This window comes from Theropithecus gelada, chromosome 11 (assembly GCF_003255815.1).
Source record: "Theropithecus gelada isolate Dixy chromosome 11, Tgel_1.0, whole genome shotgun sequence".
Lineage (NCBI taxonomy): Eukaryota > Metazoa > Chordata > Mammalia > Primates > Cercopithecidae > Theropithecus > Theropithecus gelada.
In genome coordinates this window covers 77,359,204-77,375,893 of record NC_037679.1, presented here as the reverse complement: position 1 = coordinate 77,375,893, position 16,690 = coordinate 77,359,204, and the positions used below count along the sequence as shown (strand labels likewise).

The window sequence follows — 16,690 nt, the reverse complement described above, 5'->3', positions numbered from 1 at the left end:
CCCTAAAATAAATATTAAAAAATAAATTCAAATTCTACTTTTTTAATTGCTGGATGAAAAAAAAAAATCCCTTTTATAAATAGGCTTTTGGGGTGGGGGCAGGTTTGACTTGCTCAGTGGTTCCCAAACTTGACTGTGTGTGAAAATTACTTTAAAGAGTTTTGTAAACAAAACTACAAACACTGGAATTTTCAAGGGTAATTAGAGTTGAATGCAGTTTTGGCCTTGGGTGTTGACCGTTGTACCCAGCCACCTTGGGTAAGATAAGATTCTATTCCCTAGTGTTTTCAAGTAAATCTATAGACCCCTGGGAACTTAAAGGTATGAAAATAGGTCTAAAAGTTCTCCACAACTTTTTTAATGTTATGTTTTCATTTTGATGATGATCTTTTTAAAAATACATGGTGGACCCGGGCACGGTGGCTCGCGCCTGTAATCCCAGCACTTTGATCATGAAGTCTGGAGTTTGAGACCAGCCTGGCCAATATGGTGACACCTCGTCTCTACTTAAAAATTCAAAAATTAGCTGGGCATGGTGGTGCACGCCTGTACTCCCAGCTATTTGGGAGGCTGAGGCAGAAGAATCGCTTGAACCAAGGAGGCAGAGGTTGCAGTGAGCCGAGATTGCGCCACTGCACTCCAGCCTGGGCGACAGAGCAAGATGCCATCTAAAAAAATAAATAAATACATACATGGAGGATCATCTGGATGACCACATTATCACTAAAGAGTCCTGTGGTTTGCTGTGTTTGTGTTTACCATAATGCCAAGTGGTACCACTTGAATTGTCTTAGACAAATGAGAAAAGAATAGAAACGGAAGTGGAATTAATGTGTAACTGTTAAACTTGCACCTTGTGAAGGCCAGATGATACCAAGCCAGGTTATACAAATGAAGTATTCCTAGGAGTACAGGTACAGAAAAGTGGTCTAATGGTGAGTGAGCATGCCATACTGAAATATAAGAAACACAGTAGAACGGGCCATATTTGTTTTGGAAGTTATTGTATCAACAAAATAATAACATCTGTACTATCAAAGCAATTGTTGAGTTTGATTTGGAGAGAGGTTGTGAATTTGTTTCATATAAGTTGTATAAAAGCCATAAGAGGTTTATTACAGTTTTGTTTGTTTGAGACCGAGTCTCTCACTCTGTTGCCCAGGCTGGAGTACAGTGGCATGATCTCAGCTCACTACAACCTCCATCTCCTGGGTTCAAATGATTCTCCTGCCTCAGTCTCCTGAGTAGCTGGGACTATAGGCGTGAGCCCACCATGCCCAGCTAATTTTTTTATTTTTAGTAGAAACGGGGTTTTACCATGTTGGCCAGGCTGGTCTTGAACTCCTGACCTCAGGTGATCCACCCGCCTTGGCCTCCCAAAGTGCCGGGATTACAGGTGTGAGCCACTGCGCTCAGCCTATTACAGTGTTATAAATGGGCAGTTTCATCTTTCGGTAGCTCGGGCCCTAAGGCTTGGAGTCATCTTTGACTCCTCTCTTTCTTTCATATTCCAATCAAAGCAGCAAAGCCCATTTGGTTGTTCCTTCTCAGTTATTCTGGAATTCAACCAATTCTTATTACCTCTACCACCAGCACCTTGGTGCTGGCTGCCATCATTTCTTTCTGAGAGTTTTGCAATGGCTTCTTTCCGGTCTCAGTGTTTTTAACCTTCTGTACAGTCTGTTTCCCACAGAATAGTCAGAGTGATCCTTTTAAACACAGAAGTGGCATCTCTCATGAAATGCTTCAGTGGCTTCCCATCTCACTTATAATAAAATCCAAAATCTTCATCCTGTTATGAAAGGCCCTATCTTTTCTCCTAGTACATCCCCATTGTTCACTTTCCCTTACCCACGCTGGCCTTCTGGCGTTTTCTGGAGTACACAAAACAATCTTGCTATTCCCTCTGCCTGTACCACTCTTCCTTGCCAGGACCTTCAGGGCATACTCCTTCACTTCCTTCAGGTCTCTGCTCAACTATTACCTTATCAGAGAGTTCTATCCTGCCTGCTGGCCCTGTTTCATTTTATATTTCTCTTTATATTTATTAATACTTCCTGTGTAAGTATTTATATCTCTCTCTACTAGAATATAAGCTGTATGAGAACAGGAAAGAACCCACAGCCTTGTTCAGTGCTGGACGAATATTAGGTACTTAATAAATATTTGCCAAATGAATGATACATGAATAAATGAGTAAAGTAAATGACTTAAAGTGACTTAAGAAAATGTTAGGGATCTGTGAGGACTTTTAAAATAAGAGATATGAATGATTATTAATCATGTTTGAGAATTCGTGAGAGCAAGTTACTGCGTATTACAGTTACACAAAGTTTTCACATTGTGTATTCAATACATAACAGAATATTGGGGCATAAGATTGAATAATGGGCCGGGTGCGATGGCTCACGCCTGTAATCCCAGCACTTTGGGAGGCTGAGGTGGGTGAATCACAAGGTCAGGAGATTGAGACCATCCTGGCTAACATGGTGAAACCCCACCTCTACTAAAAATACAACAAATTAGCTGGGCGTGGTGGCAGGTGCCTATAGTCCCAGCAACTCGGAAGGCTGAGGCAGAAGAATGGTGTGAACCCGGGAGTCAGAGCTTGCAGTGAGCTGAGATGGTGCCACTGCACTCCAGCCTGGGTGACAGAGCAAGACTCCGTCTCAAAAAAAAAAAAGACTGAATAATGGGGCAGCCGGGCACAATGGCTCATGCCTGTAATCCCAGCACTTTGGAAGGCTGAGGCAGGAGGATTGCTTGACCCAGGAGTTGGAGACCAGCCTGGGCAACATAGCAAGACCCTATCTCTACAAAAAATAAGTTAGCTGGGCATGGTGGCACATGCCTGTAGTCCCAGCTAATTGGGAGGCTGAGACAAGAGGGCTGCTTGAACCCCAGAGGTTGAGGCTACAGTGAACTGTGATCACACCACTGCACTCCAGCTTGGGTGACAGAGTAATACCCTGTCTCTCTAAAACATAAAACATTTTTTAAAATGAAAAAAAAAGTTATAGTGCAAAATGAAGACTTTAAAAACCTAGCCAAATATTTTAGAATAATTTGAGATTTATATAGACACATCACCACCATTTTTATACTGGTCTTAATTTTCAGATTCATGTGAGGTGCCATTTTTTCTGAAGTAGATGCATAACTGATTTCAAATTGCTGGCCTCATATCAAAGTATCAGACAGAACAAAGATATTCAGTGTTGCTGGATGTGGTGGCTCACGCCTGTAATTCCAGCACTTTGGGAGGCCAGGAGTTTGAGACCAGCCTGGCCAACATGGTAAAACCCCGTCTCTACTAAAAAAAAAAAAATGTACGGGGTGTGGTGGCATGTGCCTGTAGTCCCAGATACTTGGGACGTTGAGGCACTAGACTCTCTGGAACCTGAGAGGCAGAGGTTGTAGAGAGCTGACATGGTGTCACTGTATTCCAGCCTAGGCAACAGAGCGAGACTGTCTTAAAAAAAAAAAAAGATATTCAGTGTTAAATTTAAGAGATCCAATGGGGCCTCTACTTTCCCATCTGTCTCTTATCCTAAACCTCTTTTTTTTTAAGGGAAGAAGAAAATAATACTCCATGAGAAATCAAAATAATTGCTCAAAAGCAATAGATAAAGTCTTACAGAGTGACTAGAAGAATCTTCATATAATGTCAGTTAACCCAGGAGTAGTCTAAAGGTTATCATTATTATGATCCTCAAAACCCAGCTACTTCTGCATTATTTGCCAAGTAGAAATTAGATGATCACTATGGTCCTTTTTCAGCTCTTAAATGTGAGGATATATGTTCACAGTTGTGCTATAGAATCATAGTGGCATAAAGAGCAACTATCATCTAGTTTCATTTTCAACGTGAAAGTACCTTAAAAGCAGTTTTCTTACCTCAGGATAATAGTTAAATATTGGTGGCAAACAGGAACAACAACTAAAACAAAATTTGCTAGTTTTTTTTTTTTTTTTTTTTTTGACAATTCTCTTCAAGTCTTATGGGAAGTCATGTGGAAGGAAGCAGGGGAAGAAACCAAATACTCAACTAGTCCTAACTATATGACTTCGACTGTGAAGCATGTTTCAGAGCTTTGTACCAGCTTCATCTAAGGCTCTATACTTAATTTTAAATGAGAAATTTATTTATTTATTTACTTATTTATTTATTTATTTGGAGACAAAATCTTGCTCTGTCACCCAGGCTGGAATGCAATGTCACAATCTTGGCTCACTGTAAACTCCACCTCCTGGGTTCAAGCTGTTCTCATGTCTCAGCCTCCCAAGTAGCTGGAATTACAAGCATGCGCCACCATGCCCAGCTAATTTTTTGTATTTTTAATAGAGACAGGTTTTACCATGTTGGCCAGGCTGGTCTTGAACTGCTAACATCAAGTGATCTACCTGCCTCGGCCTCCCAAAATGCTGAGATTACAGGCATGAGCCACCATGCCTGACCTATTTTTTTTTTTTTTTTTTTTTTTTTGGAGACGGAGTCTCACTGTCGCCCAGGCTGGAGTGCAGCACTGCAACCTCTGCCTCCGGGGTTCAGGCGATTCTCCTGCCTCAGCCTCCCGAGTAGCTGGGACTGCAGGCATGTGCCACCATGCCTGGCTAATTTTTTGTATTTTTAGTAGAGATGGGGTTTCACCGTGTTAGCCAGGATGGTCTGGGTCTCCTGACCTCAAGTGATCCACCCGCCTCACACTCCCAAAGTGCTGGGATTACAGGCATGAGCCACTGTGCTGGCCCTGTTTTTTTCTTAAACAGGCCCTCAAATTGGTTTACTCTGCAGTCCCATAAGAACCGAATCTAGCACCATATATTTAAGTGTTCTGAGTTCCTTGGGAGGAATAGTAACAGAAGTTCAATCTTACATTAAATTTAAAATTTTCTTGATTGCCCTCCAAAATAATAAAGTATGACTTAGGGCAGCATGATTCAGGAGAATGTTTCCTGTAATGGAAAATCAGAAGTCCTGGATTTTTTTTTTTTTTTCCAGACAGGGTTTTACTTTGTCATCCAGGTTGGAGTGCAGTGGCACAATCTCAGCTCACTGTAGCCTCAGCTTCCTGGACTCAAGCAGTCCTCCCACCTCAACACCCAAGTAGCTGGGGCTACAGGCACGTGCTACCACGCCCAGCTAATTATTTTGTATTTTATTTCATAGAGACAGGGGTCTCACTGTGTTGCCCAGGCTGTTCTCGAACTCCTGGACTCAAGCAACACTCCCATCTCGGCCTCCCAAAGTACCAGGATTACAGACTGCACCTAGCCAGAAGTCCGGGATTTTAATTTGGGGATAATGCTGCCACATAGGTGTGATGTGATGCTTCACTTTTCTGAGATTGAATATAAAAAGAAAGGAGTTGAAATGGTGTATCTTTAAAATTCTTTCCAGTATGAAACATTCTAATTCTTATTTACTTTATTAATACTGAAATATTGTGGCGTTTTCAAATTCACTGGCTCCAGGATAGTGCTGCTAGAGAAAAACATTGTTGAGAAGAACATTATTGTTGAGAAAAACATTGAAACACAACTAAGATCTTCCATGAGTCATCTTTCTTGAAGTTTCTGGGAATGGAAAAATTATTTAAAATATTTATATTTCCACTCTCTATCAAATGTTTCTTTCTTTCTTCCTTTCTTTCTTTCTCTTTTATTTTTTCTTTTTATTATTATTATACTTTAAGCTCTAGGGTATATGTGCACAACGTGCAGGTTTGTTACATATGTATACATGTGCCATGTTGGTGTGCTGCACTCATTAACTCATTTTTTCTTTCTTTCTTTCTTTTCTTTCTTTCTTTCTTTCTTTCTTTCTTTCTTTCTTTCTTTCTTTCTTCTTTCTTTCTCTTTCCTTCTCTCTTTCTCTTTCTTTCTCTTTTTTTTTCTTTTCTTTCTCTTTCTCTTTCTTTCCCTCTCTTTTTCTTTCTCATTTTTTTTTTGATAGAGTCTTGCCCTGTTGCCCAGGCTGGAGTGCAGTGGCGTGAGTGACTCGGCTCACTGCAACCTCTGCCTCCTGGGCTCAAGTGATTCTCATGCCTCAGCCTCCCAAGTAGCTGGGACTACAGTCATGCGCCACCATTCTTTCTTATACTAAGTTAGAATGTCTGTGAGAAATAATTTACTTGATTACCATTGTTAGAAGGTTTTCATTTCTTAGAATAAAGAAGTGTTTGTGAAGATTATTATTTCAATTGCACATCCTCCAAGCTAGTTGGATTGTTTATTTGGCCCAAGGGTCTAAAACCTGAAATACTACATTCTTGGCGCAGTTCTACATTCTCACTATAAATGTAATACCTGAGGTTGCAGGAGGTCAAGGAAGAGGGAAAAACTTATTTTATGCCTGTTATTTCATCTTATCCTCTTAGAAGAAAAAATATTCTTGTTTATCTTTTGGGGAAAGGATTAATTTGAATGATCATTTTAATTCTAAGATTGAAATGGAAAAGGGAAGGTGATTTCATCAGATTTTTATGGAATATCTGCTACTTAAAGAAGCTGTAGGGGCCAGCATTTCCACTCATATGTATATGCTCAAGAAAAATGAAAACATATATCCGCATAAAAACTTATACATGAATAATTCTAGTAGCACTATTCATAATGGCCAAAAGGTAAAGCAATCCAAATGTCCATCACCTGATAAATGGATAAAATGTGATATATCCATACAACGGAATATTATCTGGCAATAAAAAGAAATACTGATTCATGCTATGCATTGGATTTGAAAACATGCTGAGTGGAAAAAGCCAGTCATGAAAGACCACATATTGTTTGATTCTGTTTATATGAAATTCCCAGAACAAGGAAATCTATAAAGATGGAAAGTATGTTAGTAAATTGCTTAGGAATGGAGGAAATGGGGTGGGGCAAGGGTGGGGTAATAGCTAAAGGGTATGGTTTTTTGTATGTATGGTGATGAAAATGTTCTAAAAATAACTGGTTGGTAATGGTTGTACATATCTGTGAATATGCTAAAAACCATTGAATTGTACACTTTAAATGGGTGGAGTATATGTAGGTGAATTATATTTCAATAATGCTGTTTTTATTTTTAAAAATGTCAGGGGTTACAATGATTAATCCAAACGTGGACTTAGACAATTATCCTTCTCTGAAGAAGCACTTGCCATCCAGTTTTGGAGTACTATGTGTGTTGAAAACTGAAGCAAAGGGAGAAAATAGTAGGTTTTATAGAGGTGACATTGAGCTGGACTGTGAGAATAGTTGGGATTTGGGCCTTATAAGCAGAGGAAACAACTTGGACAAAGACCAAGTGAGAAATGAAATACAAAGTATATATAAAAATGTAACTGGATGGAATTTATTTTTTCCTGATTTTATGAATTTTAAAAATTTAGGTTAGACTAGTGGTTTGAAGCCAGCTTTGAATGTTCATTAGGTAAAGTTATTATTATTATTATTCTTTATCCCATAGGAAGCAGTGAGAATTTTGAGCAGAGCTATGATATTATCTGAACCATGCTTTAGAAAGATGATTATGGTAATAGTGTTTTTCGAATTCCAGAACAGATAGAGGCTGTAAGAGGAGAAGAAAAGGAGAGAGCATATGATGCCAGAGAAATGGAAAAACAGGCCAAAAGAAATATTTGAAGCAGAAATTGGGGATTAATTGAATGTAAGGGACAGGGAAAGAGAACAGTGTTAATGGGAGGTATATGTGAGCCATTTAGGGGAGAAGCCAAATAGATATTTGAAAATACGGGACTGGGGCTTGGAATAATTGTCAGTACTGTCTAGTGACACAGTATTACTTAAAACCATTAAATGGGCAGAAATTAAGATAGCAGCTTGCAGTCACACAGGGGACTTGGGAAATCCTTAGAGGAACACATTCATTTAGACATCAGAGAGAAGAGGAAGTGTAACCAGAATAATTTGGAAAAACAGAAGACAGTTTCATGGGATCCAAGAGACATTTATGAAGAAGGAAGTGGAGGTAGTAAAATGGAAGAAAATTGAAAATATCCTGTAGGTTTAATGGATGAACTTCAGGAATACTGTCTTCAGCCCCAATAGCAATGCAATATTGTAGCAGAAAAGCAAACAAAGAAAAGATAAAACTGAGAAGGCTTAATTCCTAGAAGTCTTAGATAATTTTAGAACATATATAGAGCTTGGCAACCAAAGATGAAGAGAGTATGCATGCATTTTAAGAAAATTATGTAAAAGTGGGCCGGGCGCACTGGCTCACGCCTGTAATCCCAGCACTTTGGAAGACCAAGGCAGGTGGATCATCTCAAGTAAGAAGTTCGAGACCAGCCTGGCCAATATAACAAAACCCCATCTCTACTAAAAATGCAAAATTAGGCGTGGTGGCGCACGCCTGTAATCCCAGCTACTTGGAAAGCTGAGGCAGGAGAATCGCTTGAACCCGGAAGGCAGAGGTTGCAGTGAGCCGAGATTGTATCACTGCACTCCAGCCTGAGTCTCAAAAAAAAAAAAAAAAAAAAAAAAAAGACAGAGAAAGAAAATTAATTATGTAAGAGGAGTTAGTAACTATTTAGAGAGAGGATAATTAGCCCGGCATGGTGGCACAAGCCTGTCGTTCCAGCTACTCAGGAGGCTGAGGCACGAGAATTGTTTGAACCTGGGAAGGTTGCAGTGAGCTGAAATCTTGCCACCGCGCTCCAGTCTGGGCGACAGAGCCAGACTCTGTCTCAAAAAATAAAAAAAGAAAGGGGAGAGGGAGAGAGAGAAAGAAAGAAGGGAAGGAGGGAGGAAGGGAGGGAAAGAAAGAAAAAAACTATTTTATAGGAATGAATGTTTCCTGATTTGTAAGATACCTTATTTGAAACTACTTTCTTTTTTCTGAGATGGAGTTTTGCTCTTGTTGCCAGGCTGGAGTGCAATGGTGTGATCTCAGCTCACTGCAACCTCCGCCTCCCAGGTTCAAGCGATTCTCCTGCCTCAGCTGCCCGAGTAGCTGGGATTACAGGAATGCACCACCACACCCGGCTAATTTTGTATTTTTAGTAGAGACGGGGTGTCTCCATGTTGGTCAGGCTGGTCTCGAACTCCTGACCTCAGGTGATCCACCCGCCTTGGCCTCCCAAAGTGCTAGGATTACAGACGTGAGCCACCGCACCCGGCTGAAACTACTTTCTTAGAAATTTAGCAACTGGTGTTCATATGATGTCATAAGGAATATTTTAGTTTATTGGTGCTATAGTCAGACTACATTAGCAAAGTAGACATGCAAACATTGCAGTTATTGATTGGTTAGTGGTTAGGTAAAATGTGATGCTGAATTCAAGCAAGTTTTAGCTACCAATTAATCTAAAGCATTCCACAGCCACAGAATCGGAAGGAGTAACAAAAATAATGAAAACGTTCAGTTTATAAGTATAGGCATGAGACAAGAGTGGGATATTCTCAGCAAGAAAAATGTGAAAACGGAAGTCCATAGTTTTTTCTAGTTTTTTTCCTGTAAGGCCTTCATCTGCAATGCTAGTCAAGCATCTAAAAATTATTCCAATAGATGTAGGTTTTAAATTGTTATATTCTTTGACCCAATAATTCTACTTCTAGAAAGCCATTCTCAAGAAAGCCCCCAAAATGTAGATAAGTAATAGGCACCAAGATCTTCCAGACACGATAATTTTCAATAGTTCAACACAAGGTTGAAAATAGCCTTGGTTTCTGATTGTGGAGAAATGGTTGTGAATGAATTACAGCTCTTCCATAAGACAGACATTAAGCAGTCATTAAAATGACCTTTGTGAACAGTATTTGGTGACATGGCAAAATAGTCATAGGGTTAGATAAAAGAGGTGAACTATGAAATTATACATATAATGTGATCTCAGCTGCAGGCAGAAATAAATACGTGCATGGAGAAAAGTATGCCAGATTGTTAATGGAGTTTTGCCTGGATAGGATTATGGATTTTTTTTCTTCCCTTTTTTTTTTTTTTTTTTTTTGTGTGACGGAGTCTCACTCTGTCACCAAGGCTGAAGTACGGTGGTGCGATCTTGGCTCACTGCAACCTCTGCCTCCCGGGTTCAAGCGATTCTCCTGCCTCAGCCTTGTGGGTAGCTGGGATTACAGGTGCCGGATTTTTTTCTTAATAGTGTGTATTTCCCAGGTTTTTACATTGGGCATGTACTTCTTTAATAGATAGTTTAAAAATAATCATGCTCATGCCTGTAATCCCAGCACTTTGGGAGGCCAAGGTGGGTGGATCACTTGAGATCAGGAGTTCAAGACCAGCCTGGCCAACATGGTGAAACCCCGTCTCTACTAAAAATACAAACATTAGCCAGGCGTAGTGGCAGACGCCTATAATCCCAGCTACTCGGGAGACTGAGGCAGGAGAATTGCTTGAACCTGGGAGGTGGAGGTTGCAGTGAGCTGAGATCACGCCACTGCACTCCAGCCTGGGCAACAGAGCGAGACTCCGTCTCAAAAAAAAAAAAAAAAAAAATCATCATCATCACCACCTGGAAAATGTGGAAGATTGGTTATAGGAGAGCCTAGGAAAGGAAAGGCAGAGTAATCAATGCAAATCATCATGTCTATTGGAAAAGCAATTCAAAATAGAAGCCTTACTGACAGAGAATCAGTAGCATTACCGCATGCTATCGATTAGTGCTGTCTACTGGTAGCCTCTATTAGGTTACCCTGGACACAAACCAACCAGTGGAAGCCTCAATATAGATTCTTAAATCTAACAACACATTTGTTTCCCAGATACTGCCTGTGGAAGAGTAGTTTGCGTCTTGTAGAGCATCTTACCTTTTAAATTTGCCATCCACAAACAGATGAAGATAAAATTTTAGCTTTGTAATATTACATTTGTAAATATGTAAAACTACCACATGAGCAATTATTGATTCTTTAATTTTGCTGGTAATTATGTATTTTGTTCTTCTTTTTCCACAGGTTGCATCATAAATACAAAGGACTGAAGTTATAAAAGAGAAAAAAGAAGATTGCTGCTAAAATGAATCTGAGCAATATGGAATATTTTGTGCCACACACAAAAAGGTATTGTCTATACAACTTAGCTTTCTCCTAAGAAATGGAAAACAATAATATTTTCTGGGTTTTTGAATGAATTTTTATCTTTGAAAGAAAAATAAAAGGGAAAGTAAAAATATTAATAAAATTGGGATAAAATATTCTTTTATAAAAATCTTTGGCCAGGTGCGGTGGCTCACACCAGCACTTCGGGAGGCCAAGGCGGGTGGATCACCTGAGGTCAGGAGTTCGAGACCAGCCTGATCAAAATGAAGAAGGCCTGTCTCTACTAAAAATGCAAAAAAAAAAAAAAATTAGCCGGGGATGGTGGCGCATGTCTGTAGTCCCAGCTACTGGGGAGGCTGAGGCAGGAGAATCTCTTGAACCCAGGAGGTGGAGGTTGCGGTGAGCCGAGATCATGCATTGCACTCCAGCCTGGGCAACAAGAGCGAAACTCCGTCTCAAAAAAAATAAATAAATTAAAATAAAAATAATAATCTTTGAGCTTCTATTTATTTCCTAAAATTTTTTTTCTTCTCAGTTATAGTTTACAATATGGAGAATTATTTGGTTAAAAGAAATGAGCTTACTTAAACTTTCTTGATTCCTATTGTCAAATTATTTTCTGGAAATATATATATTGTGATTTTTTTTTGCAGTACTTTATAGTTAGATTTGAAATTACCTAAAAGGTTTTGTATCACTTCTTCTAATTACAGAAGTAATAGACTTTGCAAAAAATTTTTTTAGAAAATACATAGAAACAAAAAGAAGGAAATAAAAAATTACCCAAAATTTCAACACCTAATTTCAGATAAAACACAAGCTACAAAGAAACCCAAACTTATAGGTCACAGAAGTCACATTTCCCATATGCACTGTTGTATTCCTTCTGTGCTTTCCCTAATTATGCCTCGCCTCTTTTGCTAAAACAAAACAAACAAACAAGAAACTGCCTTGTATGAATTCCCAAAAGTGTATTACTAGGTCAAAGGGCATATCCATCCTATTCTTCAAGCAATGTATAAAAAACTATTTCCTTATACCCTTACCAAAAAAAAGTATCTTTTTTCCTCTTATTTTGCCAATTTGGTCGGTGAAATGAGGTGTCATATTATTTCCGTTTTTACTTATTTGATCATTAGTGAAGTTACGTGTTTCATATTTTAAATGGACACTCCTGGTTGTTTTTTTTTTTTTTTTTAATTTCCTACCGGTCTCTTTTGAGTTTGTAGGTAAGTGTATGTGTGTGTGTGTTTACCTCTCTGATATTCAGAATAGCTTTTTTATTTTTCTTCCTGAGACAGTGTTTCATTCTGTCACCCGGGCTGGAGTAGAGTGATGGCGCGATCTCAGCTCACTACAACCTCCGCCTCCTGGGTTCAAGCAATTCTCCTGCCTCAGCCTCCTGAGTGGCTAGGATTACAGGCGAGCGCCACCACGCCCGGCTAATTTTTGTATTTTTAGTAGAGACGAGGTTTCACTATGTTGGCCAGATTGGTCTCGAACTCCTGACCCCGTGATCTGTCCTCCTCAGCCTCCCAAAGTGCTGGGATTACAGACGTGAGCCACTGCGCCTGGCCCCAAATAGCTTTTAACTGGCAAATATTTTGCAAAAATTTTCTCTACTTCTTTTAACTTCTTTTTTTTTTTTTAATTTTGAGATGGAGTCTCGCTCTGTTTCCCAGTCCAGAGTGAAGTGGCACAATGATGGCTCACTGCAACCTCTGCCTCCCGGGTTAAAGGAATTCTCCCACTTTAGGCTCCCAAGTAGCTGGGATTACAGGCGTGTGCCACCACACCCAGCTGATTTTTGTGTTTTTAGTAGAGACAGGGTTTCACAATGTTGGCAAGGCTGGCCTGGAACTCCTGACCTCAAATGATCCTCCTGCTTCTGCCTCCCAAGTGCTGGGATTACAAGCATGATCTACCACACCAAGACTCATTTCAATTTGGTACATTACATCTTTCTACAACAATAATGTGAACATATTTAAAGAACATAATTTGTTTTAACAGGTATATTCTGTGAAACCACCAACATAGTGGAAATAAACATATCCACTATCACTCCCAAAAAGCCTCATCATGCCCCTTTTTAACCCCTCCTACCTACTCCTTTTTACCTGCCATCGCCACCCGCATCCCCCAGGTAACATTTGATGTGATTTCTATCTCTTTAAATTGGTTTGCAGTTTCTAGAATTCCATATAAATGAAATCATAAAGTATGTACTATTTTTTGTCTGACTTCTTTTACACGGCATAATTATTTTGAGATTCATTCATATTGTAGTGTATATCTGTAGTTTGTTTTATTGCTGAGTTACAGTCCATTGTATTTATCACAGATTATCCATTTATTTGTTGAGGTACATTTGGGTTGTTTCCAATTTTGGCTATTAAAGCTACTGTGAACATTTGCATACAGGGCTTTGTATTGACATATGCTTTCATTTTTCTTGGGTAAATACTTGAATATAATGGCTACATCATATGATAGGTGTATGTTTAACTTTTTAAGAAACTGCCCAATGTTTTCCAAAGTGTTTTACCATTTTACATTCCCACCAGCAGTGTATGAAAGTTACGGTCACTCCATATGTTAATGGCTAACTTTAAAAAGACTGAGTTTTGAGACAGAGTTTCGCTCTTGTTACCCAGGCTGGAGTGCAATGGCGCAATCTTGGCTCACTGCAACATCCACCTCCCGGGTTCAAGCGATTCTCCTACCTCAGCCTCCCGAGTAGCTGGGATTACAGGCGCTCACCACCACACACGGCTAATTTATGTATTGTGGTAGAGATGAGGTTTCACCATGTTGGCCAGGCTGGTCTTGAACTCCAGACCTCAGGTGATCTGCCCACCTCTCATGGGTTTTAATTTGCATCTCCCTAATGAGTAGTGATAGTATGCATCTTTCTTTTGCCATCCATCCATCTCACTTGGTAAAGTGCTTGTGTTCAAATCTTTTGTCCATTAAAAAAATTGGGTTTTCTTATTTTCTTATTATTAAGTTTTGACAATTCTTTATGTTTTCTGGATCCAGGGGTCCCATTATGAGACATAATTTGCAAAGATTTTCTCCCAATATGTTGCTTGTCTTTTGATTTTCTCAAGTATCTTTCAAAAAGCAGACATTGTTAATTCATGAATTTTTCCTTTAATGGATTGTGCTTTGGGTTATTAACTAAGAAATTTTCATCTAACCTGGGGTCACAAATATTTTCTCCTGTACCTTCTTCTAAAAGTTTTATTATTGTAGATTTACCTTTAATTCTATAACCTATTTGGAGTCAGTTTTTATACAGGTTGTTAGTATGGACCAAATATATCTGTTTTCTTGCATATTTGGATGCAATTGTTCCAGTACCATTCATTGAAGACAATTATTTCTTCATTGGATTGCCTTTGTACTTCTACCAAATCTCAGCTGCCCATAAATATGTGGGTCTACTTCTGGGCTTCCTATTCCATTGCACTGATTAATTTGTCTATCTCTGTGCCAGTATTGCACGGTCTTGATAACTTAACTTTATAATAAAGTTTGAGATTATTTTATGCTAGCTCTCCGACTTTGTCCTCCTTTTTCAAAGTTGCTTTGGTTATTCTGGGTCCTTTGAATTCTCATATGAATTTTAGATTAAACTTCTCAACTTCTGTTTCTAAAGAAAAATGTTGAGTCTTCTGATTTATAAACACTGTATATCCCTTCATTGTGTCTTTATGTCATTATTATTTTGTCATTTTCAGTGTACAGGTCTTATATATCCTTTGTTGGATTTATCCCTAAGTATTTCCCTTTTTTTTTTTCTTTTTGAGATGGAGTGTTGCTCTGTCACCCAGACTGGAGTGCAATGACACGATCTCAGCTCACTACAAACCAGTTTCAAGTGATTCTGCTGCCTCAGCCTCCCAAGTAACTGGGATTACAGGCATGTGACACCACACCTGGCTAATTTTTGTATTTTTAGTGGAGACAGGGTTTCACCATGTTGGCCAGGCTGGTCTCGAACTCCTGACCTCAAATGATCCACCCACCTCAGCCTCCCAAAGTACTGGGATTATAGACGTGAGCCACTGCACCTGGCCCTATTTCACATTTTTTATGCTACTATGATATTTAAATTTGATTTTCTTTTTCCTTTTTTTTTGAGATGGAGTCTCGCCCTGTTGCCCCAGCTGGAATGCAGTGGCACGATCTCAGCTCGGTGCAACCTCCACCTCCCAGGTTCAAGCAGTTCTCTGCCTCAGCCTCCCAAGTAGTTGGGACTACAGGCACCCACCACCATGCCTGGCTAATTATTTGTACTTTTAATAGAGACGGGGTTTCACCATCTTGGCCAGGCTGGTCATGAACTCCTGACTTCTTGATCCACCTGCCTTGGCCTCCCAAAGTGGTAGGATGACAGACATAAGCCACCATGCCCGGCCTTGATTTTCATTTATTCATACACAGAGACATAATCATTCCAGGCCAGGCACAGTGGCTCACACCTGTCATCCCAGCACTTTGGGAGGCCAAGGTGTGTGGATCGCTTGAAGCCAGGAATTTGAGACCAGCCTGGTCAACGTGGGAAAATCCTGTCTCTACTGAAAATATAAAAATTAGCCAGACATGGTGGTGCATGCCTGTAATCGTAGCTACTTGGGTGACTGAGGCACAAGAATTGCTAGAACCCAGGAGGCAGAGGTTCCAGTAAGCCAAGATCGTGCCACTGCACTCCAGCCCAGGTGACAGAGGGCAGAGTGAGACTCTGCCTCAAAAAAATAAAGAAATGTAATCATTTTATGCATTGATCTTCTGTACTTTTTAATAAACTAATAAGTTCTAGTAGCTTTTGTAGATCCCATTGAATTTTTTGACAGATTATGTTGTTTGACAATAAAAAGTCTTACTTCTTCCTTTTCAGTCTTTATGCTTTTTTGTTTCTTTTTTGTTTACTGCACCTGTACAGCATCTGGCACAATGTTTTTGTTTGGTTTGGTTTGGTGTTGTAAAGAGAGAGGATCTTGCTATATTGGTCAGGCTGGTCTCAAACTCCTGGTCTCAAGTCATCCTCCCGCCTTGGCCTCCCAAAGCGTTAGGATTACAGACATGAGACATCACACCCAGCCCCAGCACAATGTTGAATGTAAGTGTGGCAAGCAAACATCCTTGCCTCCTTCCTGATTCTGTATTTAACATGCCTTTTTTCTCTGGGTACTTTTGTGATTTTCTCTTTATCACAAGTTTTGAGCAGTTTATTATGATGTGCCTTCATATAATTTTCTTCATATTTCTTGTGCTTGAGGTTCAGAGACCTTCTTGGATCTGTGGGTTTATACTTTCCATCAAATTCATAATTTTCTCCACTATTACTTCCTCAAATAATTTTTTCTGTCCTGATATCTTTCCTCCCCTTCAGGGGCTCCACTTAGACATACAGTAGGCCACTTGAAGATGTTCCACAGCTCACTGATGCTCTGGGTCACCGGTTTGGTTTTGTGTTTTGTTTTTTGTTTTTTTTTTTTGGTTAGTCTTTTTTCTGTTTTATTTTGGATAGTTTCTGTTGTTGTGTCTTCAAGTTCAGTAGCCCCTTTTTCGGCAGTCTCCTCTGCTATGCTTCCCATGCAGAGGATTTTTAAATCTCAGACATCGTAGCTTTCACCTCTAAAGGTCTAATTTGAGGGCCAGGTGTGGTGGCTCACAC

The 16,690-nt window shown here is 39.6% G+C and overlaps 1 protein-coding gene across 8 annotated transcripts in view; it reads left to right on the top strand.

Annotated features, from left to right (window-relative positions):
- Nucleotides 1-16,690, top strand: part of TAOK3 (TAO kinase 3) — a 227,455-nt gene that overhangs the window by 100,281 nt on the left and 110,484 nt on the right. For 5 of the 8 annotated variants that reach the window (XM_025401964.1, XM_025401963.1, XM_025401969.1 and 2 more), the window contains exon 2: nt 10,921-11,025. The gene's annotated coding sequence lies outside the window, so the exon portion shown is untranslated. Of the gene's footprint in view, nt 1-10,920; nt 11,026-15,955; nt 16,133-16,690 lie in introns of those variants that run through there. The other 3 variants (XM_025401966.1, XM_025401970.1, XM_025401971.1) reach the window with 2 other exon arrangements.